A 12,029-nucleotide genomic window follows, 5' to 3' on the forward strand; every position below is an offset into this window, starting at 1 on the left:
GGATTTCAAGGATTTAGCAGTACTACCGGCTCACTGAGTGCCTTTAGATGGAAGCCAAGCAGAAGATGCCTTTGGATTGTGAACCAGCTGAGATATGTGATGACCTAGTGCTTTAACTCACTAAACATGGCCAGGCAAATGGCACTGACGAACTAGTATTTAGTCCTCAGTATAGAAAGCCTTTTGTGTCGGTATAGTGACTCCACAATTTTGGACCTCAGGGATTATTGTGCCAGTATTCAGCAAGAGGAAGCAATGTATGCCGAGACGCTTCAGACCCACAACACTTAATTTCTGGAAAACTCCTACCCCCAATAGTATTCTTAAACACCAAAAGTCAGGGTTTACAGGAAAAACATACTTGCTACCTAAGCAGGATATTGTTTTAAGCTCAGTGCTATCATGAACTTTATAAGTCAAGAAATAGTCCCCTTAATGCACCAAAGTCCGAATTGATGCACTGTGTGCAGTCTTTCTTAAAAAGCTCTGGTATTGGCTAACTTGGATTGTGATCTTAAGAAAACGTTGGATAGGTTGGTTTACCTTGACACATAATCAAACTATTATTGCAGCGTTATAGTCTCTTCTAGATGGCTGCATTGTGTTCAGATTACAATAAGTCTCAGAGGCTTTGTGGCTGTAATTCTTTCAAGTGGAAACGTGAGCATGTATTGTAATAAGTTACGACATTCAGCGAAACTTCCCAGGTCATTCGTCAACCTCGGCCAGGTGGCCAGCTTATATTAAACATTGAACTTGAGCGGTGACAGCTGGTGTTATAAAATTTATGATAACTCTGGTACCCAGAAGCTTAAGAATGTTTCGATCACATTATATCCAAGGTGTCCATACTGATCTTGTCATGTGCGAATTATCTGTCTCCAACTAGAAAGAATTCAGAGTACTTTTTGTAGGAATATTTTAATAAATAGCTGCCTCTGCTGTTAGGTTAACAATTGGCCCAATGTTTCTGGACAACAAGGTGACACTGACTGTGGTGCCCGGAGTTAAATATAACTTGGCCAGTAGCCAAATCGAGGACACATAGTGATAGTTAATTTAGATTTATTAAACTGGGTGCAGTTTAATAGTTCATTAAGGACTATTGAACTGGGTGCAGTTTGAAGGCCCTGCTTGGGCTCGACTTAGATCAGACGGCCATGATACTTATTTGATGCAATGAAAATGAAAGGGAGATTTCTAAGATGTAAACATCGCGATATAGTAAAGTAACACTGACAGTTTACTATTATAAAAGATCCATTTGAGAAGACTTGTTTCCCATTTCATAAAAAATCACCGGAGGCTACATGGCCTCTGAAGGTGAGGCTGAATCGAATCCTCACAGGAGCTGTAATGTGAAATGTCTAAGTAAATGCAAGGGCTCCTTCTGTGTAACAAAGAGTTGCTGTTCTGCCATGTTTTGTGTATCCATGCATGCACACCAGCAATTTTGTGCCAATGTAACTGCAGACACTTTTCCTTGAAAGTGGCATAGACCCAGGGGCATCCTACTATAAGGCTGTAGTGAGCCAAGGAAACCTGCTATATATACCCTGGCTGGCTTTATAGCGTCGGCGTTTGGTAGTAGCCTTATGCGACATTAGCAGCCACAAAAAGTGGAAGATTCTGTGCCATTTTCCAAGCTTGCTTTCTCTTCTAAATGTGTTTCTGTACAGTGCCTCATTTGCGTGTTTGGCTGTCTTCGATATAGATGGAATAAGTCCTATATTTTAGGGTAATACAAGGCTATATAAAGCCAAAGTGGTGTTTGTATTGTAAAATAATGTAAACCCTGTATGGTGGGGAAATTCTAATAAAACTAGTAAATGAAAGTTTTATGTAGGTGAACCGACATCCGAAGCACTGCAGCCATTCTAGGTCGTAACATTACTTAGCCACACTCCTAAAACTCTCTCATCATCCATACCCATCACATTGAAAGCATTTCAATCACAATCACTGTGCAGTGAAGACCTTTATGCATTTGCTTTTATTTTTTAATCAAGCCTTAATAATACACTGCTTCTCTCAAGTCTTTTTGTTCCAATTCAGACCTTGTAGAGCTAGGAAAGTCGTGCAACTAGTCACACTTCAAATTACCTCTGTCATCTTTAATCGTTTTCTAGGCAGAGTGTGCACTGGCTGTTTTTAAACATCTGTCTTGGCCTCAATAAGAAACATTTTTTGGGGAAATGTCCTTTTAATGTATATACGTTATTTAATGTAACAATTTCGGTATCGTGGTTCCCAGAGGGCAGCTCTGACCAGCACTCAAAATAACTTAACTCGGGTTATTTGTAATTGTCAGATTTGCCGTGTCTGAGTTGCTTTTTCTTTTAAGTGTCTTATTCCAGTCTCCTCACTGTGCTGTCACGATTTGTGCGTAAAAATTATTTTTAAGTGTTAGCCTCGTGCCACAACTGTGATAAGTTGAGTGATGGTAGTCCCACACTATGTTGGATGGGGAAACAAACGTTCAAGATTTTTTTTCTCTTTCTGTTAGGGAATCGTTATGTAAGGTGGTGCCGGTCCCGGTAGTGATTTTTTTTTTTCTACATGATGTCAAAGAGGAGTACTCTCCGTGTGTCAGGCATTTTGGTTTTGTTTGGAATTCTAAGCGGGCCTCTAAACCATGGCGGCCCACTCGGCATTGATCAGGTCTTAAGTACATCTGCCACAGCATGAGAGTTTCGACAGGCAGGTAGGAGCCTCATTGGTGTGCGGGTGTGTTAGGGCCATGCCTACCTGACGGGCCACCTGGCAGAGTCAAAATGAGGCCCGTGGTGTGCAGTTCTCCTCTTTACATTATCTGTAGAAAATGTGGCCTAACGGCTAGAGCGATCGACCCCGATGCTGGGGAACCGGCTTCGAGTCTTGACAGGAACGCTCAACATCCTGTGATTCTGGGCAAATCACTTAATCTCCCCGTGCCTAGCAAAAATGAATGTGTACGTTTGTAAGTAACTGATGCTCATGTAGAGAGCGCTCTGATACCTTCGGGTCTAGTTTGCGCTATATAAAACTCTGGAAAAAAAAATCTTCCTTAAAATTATAAGTAATCTTGTGGCACATTGTTTTAAGAGCAAACATGATCCTCTTCTTTATGTAACAATTACGCAGCTTCTAAGACTATTGCTCTGTAAATACCTACCTTATGTTATCATAATCTCACAGAAGCTAAGTACATATTCATTGATGCCCGACACAACAACCTTTCACCATGAAGTCAATTCGTCTTCTTTAAAGTGATGACATAGCATATAAGTTTTTTGGTAAGAGTCAACTAATTTTACATTTTGGAAGACTAACTTTTGTTTGGGATGTCTTGCGTTGTTTTTTTTTTTCTTTTTACTTGAGACCGATCTGACATTTATTTTAGATATTTGATTTAAGAATTAAACATCAAACATATTTGAGCGAATGCATTCAAGCAATTAAAGTGTTTACAAAGGACCTTTTTTTTATTAACACAGTCTAGTCAAACAATAGTTTGAGATGGTGAATGAATGTTAAGTTTGCCCTGGGGGAGATTTTAGTCTCAGCCTGCGTAGTACTCTGTCTAGCCCCCTTTCCCTAGACTAGTGGACTGTCCTCTACCACCAGGTTTGTGGACCTGAGCACAGTTTTTCCCAGTACGTAAGTAGTTCATTTAAAAAAAAATCTTGAACACAGTAGTCACCACCTTATGCTTAAATGCATACCATTAAAGAAAAGAAGTTGAGATTGCGTATGAAATTGTATGTTTATGTTTATTGTAAAGTTTTTCTAACAAAATTCAAAGAGTTGGAGAATCAACGGAAAGAGGGCGGTTTCGTTTTTGTCATCAATTAAGTCATTTTACTTCGAAAACATGTCCTTGATCAATTCCCAGGGGAAGAAATGTGAAGTTTGTAGCCTTTTTCTTTCTTAATTTAATCTTTGTCCCCATATTGCAAATTGTATACCCATGATTGAAGTCTCCTTCGGTGTTGCTGTTGAGTTTTACCCTTAGTAATAGTTGTAGGGTCTCATTAGGACTTGAACTGGCACATTGTGTGTCAATCTTCAGAACTCTGAAGTCTGGCTCTGCTCCACATTTGTATATCACTCTACTATTTTATAGTTTGTCTTTGATTGCCTTATGTTATTCTGTTACCTGCTGCGTTATGCTGTTCTTCTGTAGGCTCAAGAAAACACGATGCATAGACTGCCGGTGGTCATGTCAATTGTTCTTAAAATGTAGAGGCGTTCTAAGCCAACTAGCACTGATCTAGCAGCTTTAAAGAGACCTTGAAGCAGATATTTTCCAGACTGCAGGTAACATCCTTCAGATTGATAGTACTGCGCATCCATCACTGTACAGCAACATCTTACATGGAATATTTACCTGTTATGGGCATGTTATGATCAAACAAAGGAAGACTCTCAATTGAAACCGGGTGTGTCCAGATGCCCCCCAAAGCTTATAGTAATTGGGATAACATGACCTAGCTGGACAAGCATAAAAAAACCAATACCAGAGAAAAAGCTTCCTGTACAGAATGTATATTCACTTCAGACCTATGTGAGGTGTCACAGTCTCCTAAGGATATTTGCTCCATCAAAACTGGCCTACACCTAATTAAAGCAATCAGTGCTGTTACCTCTATGTGGGAGGATACTTGGTTATATTTCACTAGTCCCCGAGAAATGAGTATAACTGCCTCTTTTGAAAAAGGGAAAATGGACGCGCATCTCACACCCCTTCTGTTGTACTGTACACAGTGGAAAAGGTGTTTGAAGTACAACAAACGTGCTAGAGAGGGGCAGGTTCACATGGCAGCCAGTATGGCAGAGTGATGTGATATGGGAGTCCAGCATATAGGCTGTTGGGGAATATTTCACATGATAATAAGCAGAACTCATGTCATAGAAAATTCAGATTTTCCACAGCCTGGGTGGGTAGAAAATCATGATTTTATTAAAGACACGGAGGCTGATATTATGCATATTTCTTTAATTGCCAACTCACAGCAGCAACATCAAACAATGTAAAGATTTTAGAACATCTGTTTAACATTCCAATGTCCACAAAGTCCTGTGAGAGGCAGCCATATTCCTTCTCAACGCTGCGAACATGTCCATAAATTCGATCCATGTAAAAAAAACTGTAACATAAGGGATAAACTCCAAAGACCCAAAGAGCCTTGTCCAATAGAGATCACTTCTTGATGTCTCCAGCTGTAAGAGTCCAGAACAAAAGATTAATGGGTGGGAACCACAGGGAGGGATAATATCAGCCTCCATGTCTTTAATAAAATCATGATTTTCTACCCACCCAGGCTGTGGAAAATCTGAATTTTATGGCAAGGCACGGAGGTCAATATTATGCATGTTCAAAGACTTGCCATGATATTCCTTACTGGACAATCCACAGGCTTAAAGTAAAACTTCTTAAACACAGAGTCAGAAGACCAATCAGCCGCAGTTAGGATGGCTGATAACCCACCACCCATGATGAAAGCCTTAGAAGCCATTGCCCCTCTAGCAGAGTGTGCGCCAAACTTTTTTAAGTCGATCCCGCTCTATGCATAACCTCCTTGACCCAACGAGCCAAGGAAGGAGCGGAGACCGCCCTATGTGGAGGCCTGTAAGAAATAACCAACTGTGTTTCAGCACTGTTCCTTAGCGATTCAGTCCGCCTTTCATACTCGCGTATACATCTCACAACACAAAGTTTCCTACAGTCATCAAAGCTCAGGTAGAAAATCGTTCTAGACATAGTCTTGGTCCTTTTGGAGATAGAGAAGCAAACATCCTCTGGGACAAAGCAACACCCTGTAGTCTCTAAAGCCCTAACATCCGAAACTCTCTTGAAGGAAATCAGACACAGCAACATAACTAGTTTCAAAGAAAGGTCTCTGAGATTTAGAAATTTGTTTTTGTTCCAACTCATCAATTCTTTCAAGACAACATCCACATCCCAAAGGGAAGACTACTTCGCCCCAGGTGGAGCCTTAATTCTAACACTTCTCAAAAGCCTCTTGACTATGTCATGTTTCCCGATAGGGACGCTATCCACTAAGTCATGACCTGCAGAAATAGCTGATCTTCCAATATTAACAGTACTATAGGATTTACCGTCATAGAAAACCTCTGATAAGTAGTTAACTACCTCAACTAAAGGAGCTGATACCAGATCCAAACTCCTCGTAGCACACCAACAAACCCATCTCCCCCAAGCCAACCTGTAGGCCTTTGAGGTCCCTGGTGCCCATGACTCTTTAATGAGTTTTGAGGCTTCCGAAGATAAGCCTGACATTTGCCAGGCTCTCCCGAAATCAACCAAGCCATTAGCTTTAAATGACCCTGAAGAACCAACTCGTGGAAATCTCCTGAAGCGTTTGTTAGCAAACCCGGCGCATCCGGAAGAAGTACCGGGTCGGCAATCAACATCTCCATAACATCTGGGTACCAATCTTGAGACGTCCAGAATGGGGTTACTAGAACTATCTCTGCCCTGTCTTTCCTCACCTTTAACAGGACCCTCTGAATCAGAGCAAAAGGGGGGAAAGCGTAGCAACGAGACTCATTCCAAACTTGCATCAAGGCGTCCACCGCCTCTGAAGCTGGGTCCGGCCTCCAACTGTAAAATCTGGGAACCTGTGCATTCATGTGATTCGCAAAAAGATCCAGTGCAAAAGGACCCCATTTTTTGTTCAAAGATAAAAACATTACTCTGTTTAGCCTCCAATCGCTGATATCTTTCAGTTGCCGTGAGTTCCAATCAGCAATTGAATTGCTCACCGCGGGTAAGTACTGAGCGAGAAGCATAATGTTTCTGCTCAGGCAAAAATGGCAAAATTCTCTTGCCAAATCTGCTAAGGCCTTCGAACGAGGACCCCCCTAGTTTGTTTACATATCTTACTGCAGAAATGTTGTCCATGTTTAAGAGAACACAACATTTGACTTGATCCTTCGCGAAGCTCTTCACCGCAAAGGAACCTGCCAGCAACTCCAAATAGTTGATATGCATTTGGCTCTCTTGCTCGGTCCATTTTCCCCCAGTAGTCAATGAGCCACACCTGGCTCCCAGCCCTGAAGTCTGGTGTCTGATTCTATAATCATATCTGGGCTCGGGCCAAAGATTGTCCTCCCATTCCATGCCACAAGATTTTCTAACCACCAAGCTAGCTCCTCTTGTGCCTCTGAATCTATCTGGACTCTCTGAGAGTAGCTCACCCCTTTGTTCAGATACAAAGTCCTCATTCTCTGTAGTGCATGGTAGTGAAGGGGAGCCGGGAAAACTGCTTGGATAGAAGCTGTAACAAGACCAATAATTCTCGCTACCTGCCTCAATGGACCCCAATCGCTCGCTAACAGTTTTCGAACCTCTCTGCGAATCTCCCTGACTTTCTCCATCGGTAACTTCAAGACACAATCCAGGGTCGAGATCTGAAAGCCCAGAAGCACAGTCACCTGACTGGGGACCAGGTAAGATTTCTTCCTGTTTACTATGAAGCCCAAATCCTCTATAACCCTGACTGCTAAGGTTGTGTGTTCCTGAGCTTGTTCTTTGCTTTCTGACATTATAAGAATGTCGTCCAAATAAATGATCAGCCTTCACCCTCTTGACCGTAGCCAGGCTGCTATGGAACTCATCACTTTCGTGAAGCACCAAGGGGCAGAAGTCAAACCAAAGGGGAGAATCTTGAACCTCCAAGTGGTCCCTTTCCATAGGAACTTCAAAAGATCTCTTTGATGTACACAAACAGGAATAGTCAAATAAGCATCTTTTAGGTCCAGGCGAGTCAACCAATCTCCTTTCCTCAAAAGATCTCTCAACATGTGAATACCTTCCATCTTGAAATGGTTGTATTCCACCCATTCTTTCAAATCCTTCAGATTTATGACCGGCCTCATAGTTTTCTTTTTTCTCTACCAAGAAAAGATTGCTTATAAAACCAACGGATGAAGTCTCTGCCTTCTCTATTGCACCTTTGTTTTCTAACTTTGAGACCTCCTGACTCACCAAATCCTTTTGTTCCTTGCCAAATCTTAGAAGAGGAGGTCTCCTTACCGGAGTAGGATTTGCGACAAAATCTATTTGATAACCCACAACTGTCTGCAGGACCCAAGGATCTAAGGTGATTTCCTTCCATCTGTCTAAAAACAGTACAAGCCTGCCACCCACTTTTATTTGAGTAGAAAAAGGGTCTTTTGGCAAACATACCTTGGAATCTGGTTCTCCTTTCGCCTCTAAAACAACCTCTTCCTCCTCTCTGTCTCTGAGGGTAGAATCCAGGAGAATAGGACCCTGTTTAAAACCCTCCAGACCGGAAACCACCTCTCAAGAAGGAGCCTCTTGAAATACCAATTCCGCGGCCGGGGAATCGACCCCGTATTCTCCCAGCCATACCAAAAACTCGCCTAATATATTGTTGGACCTTTTGAATAGAATTAAGAGCTCCAGCATACTTGGCCATTTCTTTAACGAATTCCTCGCCAAAGAGTAAACCATTGGCTGAATGGCCTGACTCTTTACCAGCGAGCTCCGCCAACTTAGGGTCTATTTTCATTAAAAGACTCTTTCTCCTCTCAATACAGAGGGAAGCGTTGGCGTTACCCAACAAACAGATGTCCTTTTGGACCCATTGGCGTATTTCCTCAGTATTAACCACGCTCTCTTGAGCGTATTCATCCTCACAAAGGTCAAAAATCTTGGTCAGCGGACCAAACACGTCAAGGAGCCGGTCTTGGCACCCCTTGAGTCTTTTGTCAAGGCCTCTTCTCAGGTCCCTGCCCATTTTATTTAGGAAGGTAAGCATTTTAGCGTCCAGTTCTGGGGTGAACGCAAACTTGTTAGCTAGGGATGGTCTAGGACACTCTGACCTCAACCGTGTCCTCACATCCTTAGGCATCTTTTTGAATCCAATATTCTACGTATTGAGCAACATGTTTAGCCGGCACCCACTGTGGAGAAAGAGGGTGCTGGATGGTATTGGGATCAAACATGAGCTCGCCAAAGGGGTCCGTCACTTGTCCCAAGTCAACATCCTTCTCTTTTTTAAGCTTTTTGCTAGGAACATCCGAGGACTCAAAATCAGAGGAGCAGGAAATGACAGTCTCCCCACTGCTGGATGATTTGTCGCAGACAATGGCTCTGCGATCACTTTTATTGGCCTTTATAGCCTCTTTCATTGACTCTTTTTTAAGTTTTATTCCTAATACCTTTCATTTTAAAGGACCTTTGCTTTTGCCTTACTTTTCTGAGGTCAAATGTTTCCTCCTGCGTGCTACCTTTTTGTCTGAACCACATGGGGTGGGTTCATCCAAAACCACCTCCACAGACCAAAAGTGTTCCTCAGCAGGAATAGCTTTTGAAAACTTGTCCTCTGTTTTATTCACACAGTCATCCAGCTTCTTCCCAAGTTGCGATGCTAGTACGGACATTGCCTTATCACACATTCCTTAACTTTTAATTCCAAAGCATCACCATTTCCATTGTTAATTTCCATTTTCGCAGATTTACTTAACTGGACAAATTTCCTTCTCACGGTCAAAACCTGGTTAACACCAAAGTGCAGCAATCTAAGCAACTCACAATTAAACACTAAAATAAGTAAAAAAAGTTAACTTCCCTCAAGACACTCCCAGTTGAACTCTAGATGACAGTTGTAGTGAGAAGTACCTCAGACTGACAAGAAAAAATGGACTTCTGCCTCTTTTGCGTGTCCAAAAGATGGCTGCCACAAATCCATAAGCAAAGGGTAAAAATTGTCCAAACCAAGATGTCTGCCGTATTATGAGGTGTAGTTACGGTGGTCTAAAGGGGTCAAAGCTCAGTCCCAGCCAAGAGAAACTAGAAGAAGGTAATCATTGTGTTTAGCCTTTTAATCATAAGCATTGTGCACATTTAGCGTAAAAAAGTTGTTAAATAATAAAGTATTGGGTGATGTGCATACATGATGCGTAGATCTTTAATGTGTCAGAAATTTGAAGAGACACGTGTGAGGAGCGTTGTTTCTCACACGCTCCCGTGGCGTTTGCTTTAACTGCGCGGTATGGGAGGTGTGTAAAGCCTCGCGCCCGAGCCGACTCGGCGGGATAAATGTCTATTACGAGTCAGGGTGAAGGGGCCCTTAGTCAGAAAAGACATTCTCCCGAGTGAATAGAAGAAGGCCATTGTTCGAAGGATTCTTTCAAAACAAAGGGGAAAGCCAGACGGGCACAGGAAACGGTAAAGATTACCGCGTGCGTCTGAGTCACTTGAGCGCGAGCACCAAGCAACCGTCACGCTCGCGCTCATACAGTTTAGATTATAAATTAAGTGAAAAGAGGAGACAAAGGAGAAAATCTTGTTGTCGATACCAATAAAAAATTATACAACAGGGTAAATATATAAGGTGGAAAATACACCAGAAATGCGTGCAAGAAGTTCGGGTAAGAGAAGTTCAAGAAGCATTTTTAGGAAGGAAAGAGAAGATAACAAAGCATACACTAAGGATAGAAAAGCCATATTTTCGCCCATATACATCATCAAAACAAATTCTTTCATTCAGGTTAAGTTAAAACAGCCCCATACACAATTAAAGTTAGATCAAAAAAGAGCGAACTTATCTGGGCTGTGAGCAGCAACAAAGAAGGAAATATGGCTACCTCTCACAGGACTTTGTGGACATTGGAATGTTAAACAGATGTTCTAAATTCTTTACATTGTTTGGTGTTGCTGCTGTGAGTTGGCAATTAAAGAAATATGCATAATATTGGCCTCCGTGCCTTGCCATGAAATCTGGGGGTGAGAATTTCGTAGGGTACAGATCTGGGTCTGTGTCCCCTGGAAGCTTTGCATTGTAGGAGAGGATTCCGATGATGAAGCATGTCTTATGTGCATGACACATCCTCTTCCCTAAGGATGGGCTTCTCATTTTAACTGACCATCGCTTAGTATAGTGCTAGTGGACTGACCTCTCCTATAATCTAGGTCATAGTCATCTTCATGAATCTCTGATCTTCTATGCAGGCACCCTATTTTCATGTGATATACGGCTCTGCATTATAATCATCCCAGGGATCTGGATGTTTAAGTTGATACTGGGGGTCATAAGGGTTGTAAGGTGCCCGGGGACTGGATGGAGCCGAAGAGGGGCAAAGGCCAGCCAAAGTCAATCTCGGGCTCAGAGTGTTTTGAGTCCAAATGTGTTGGAGCAGGTATCCCAGCTCTGAACATTTTGGATTGGTGTCTCTCGGCTCCAATTGTCTCAGTGCAGCATGTTTCATCTCTGAGGTCTTCTGGTCTACCCGTTTCATACCCTAGGGGGATCTAACGTGCATCTTCGGATCTGACGCCGAAGCAGCAGTTGACATCAAAGCTCAAGGCTTTGAGGAGGATCTCGACTCTGGAAATGTTAGGCTGGCTCGCATGGCTCAGAATGACTGTGTTGACCATAGCCAAGAGGCAGTGGTGCACCGGAGGCTTTAAGGGTGGCACAGGCATTAGAAGGTAATTCCTCCTCTGGTGAGTAGCAGGAGTTACAGTGCTCACTGTGACCTTCGGTAGGCGCTAGGCCAGCGGAGGTCCCTCTTCTTCAGTGTCCATTTCGAAGTTGACGCTTTGCAGTGAGAAAGCTGCCTCACTCTTGGCAGCTGGGGCGCCTGGCTGCTTGGCATCTGACTTCTCTTCCTTCGCCCTCCGGAGTGTCTTCCTCTTCACTTCTGTGCGCCATTGATGCTGAGGCAATGCACCGTGCTTTTCGTTGCAGATGGGTCTTCTTGTTTCTAAAGGACAGGCACGCCGAACAGGGATCCTCATGGTGTTCAGGGGACAAACACAGATTTCAGAATTCACAGAGACCAGACCTCAGACATTTGGCGTGACAGACTAGGAACTGAGTCCTTGCCATCATGTGGACATTCTCCTCCTCAGTGTTGGTCTTCCAGAAGGTCACTGACCAGATCAGAACCTAAAGGAACGTGACTATGGAAACCAACTATAGCACGATTGTTTGTCTTCCACACCCAATAGGGGACTGGCGAGAACAGCACTTTGTGTCAAACCGGATCTCATA

General features: G+C 42.9%; 1 protein-coding gene across 4 annotated transcripts in view; it reads left to right on the forward strand.

Moving 5' to 3' along the window:
- ARHGEF7 (Rho guanine nucleotide exchange factor 7) overlaps positions 1–12,029 on the forward strand; it is a 908,392-nt gene that overhangs the window by 434,861 nt on the left and 461,502 nt on the right. The window lies entirely within an intron of this gene.

Source organism: Triturus cristatus, chromosome 8 (genome assembly GCF_964204655.1).
Source record: "Triturus cristatus chromosome 8, aTriCri1.1, whole genome shotgun sequence".
Classification (NCBI taxonomy): Eukaryota; Metazoa; Chordata; class Amphibia; order Caudata; family Salamandridae; genus Triturus; species Triturus cristatus.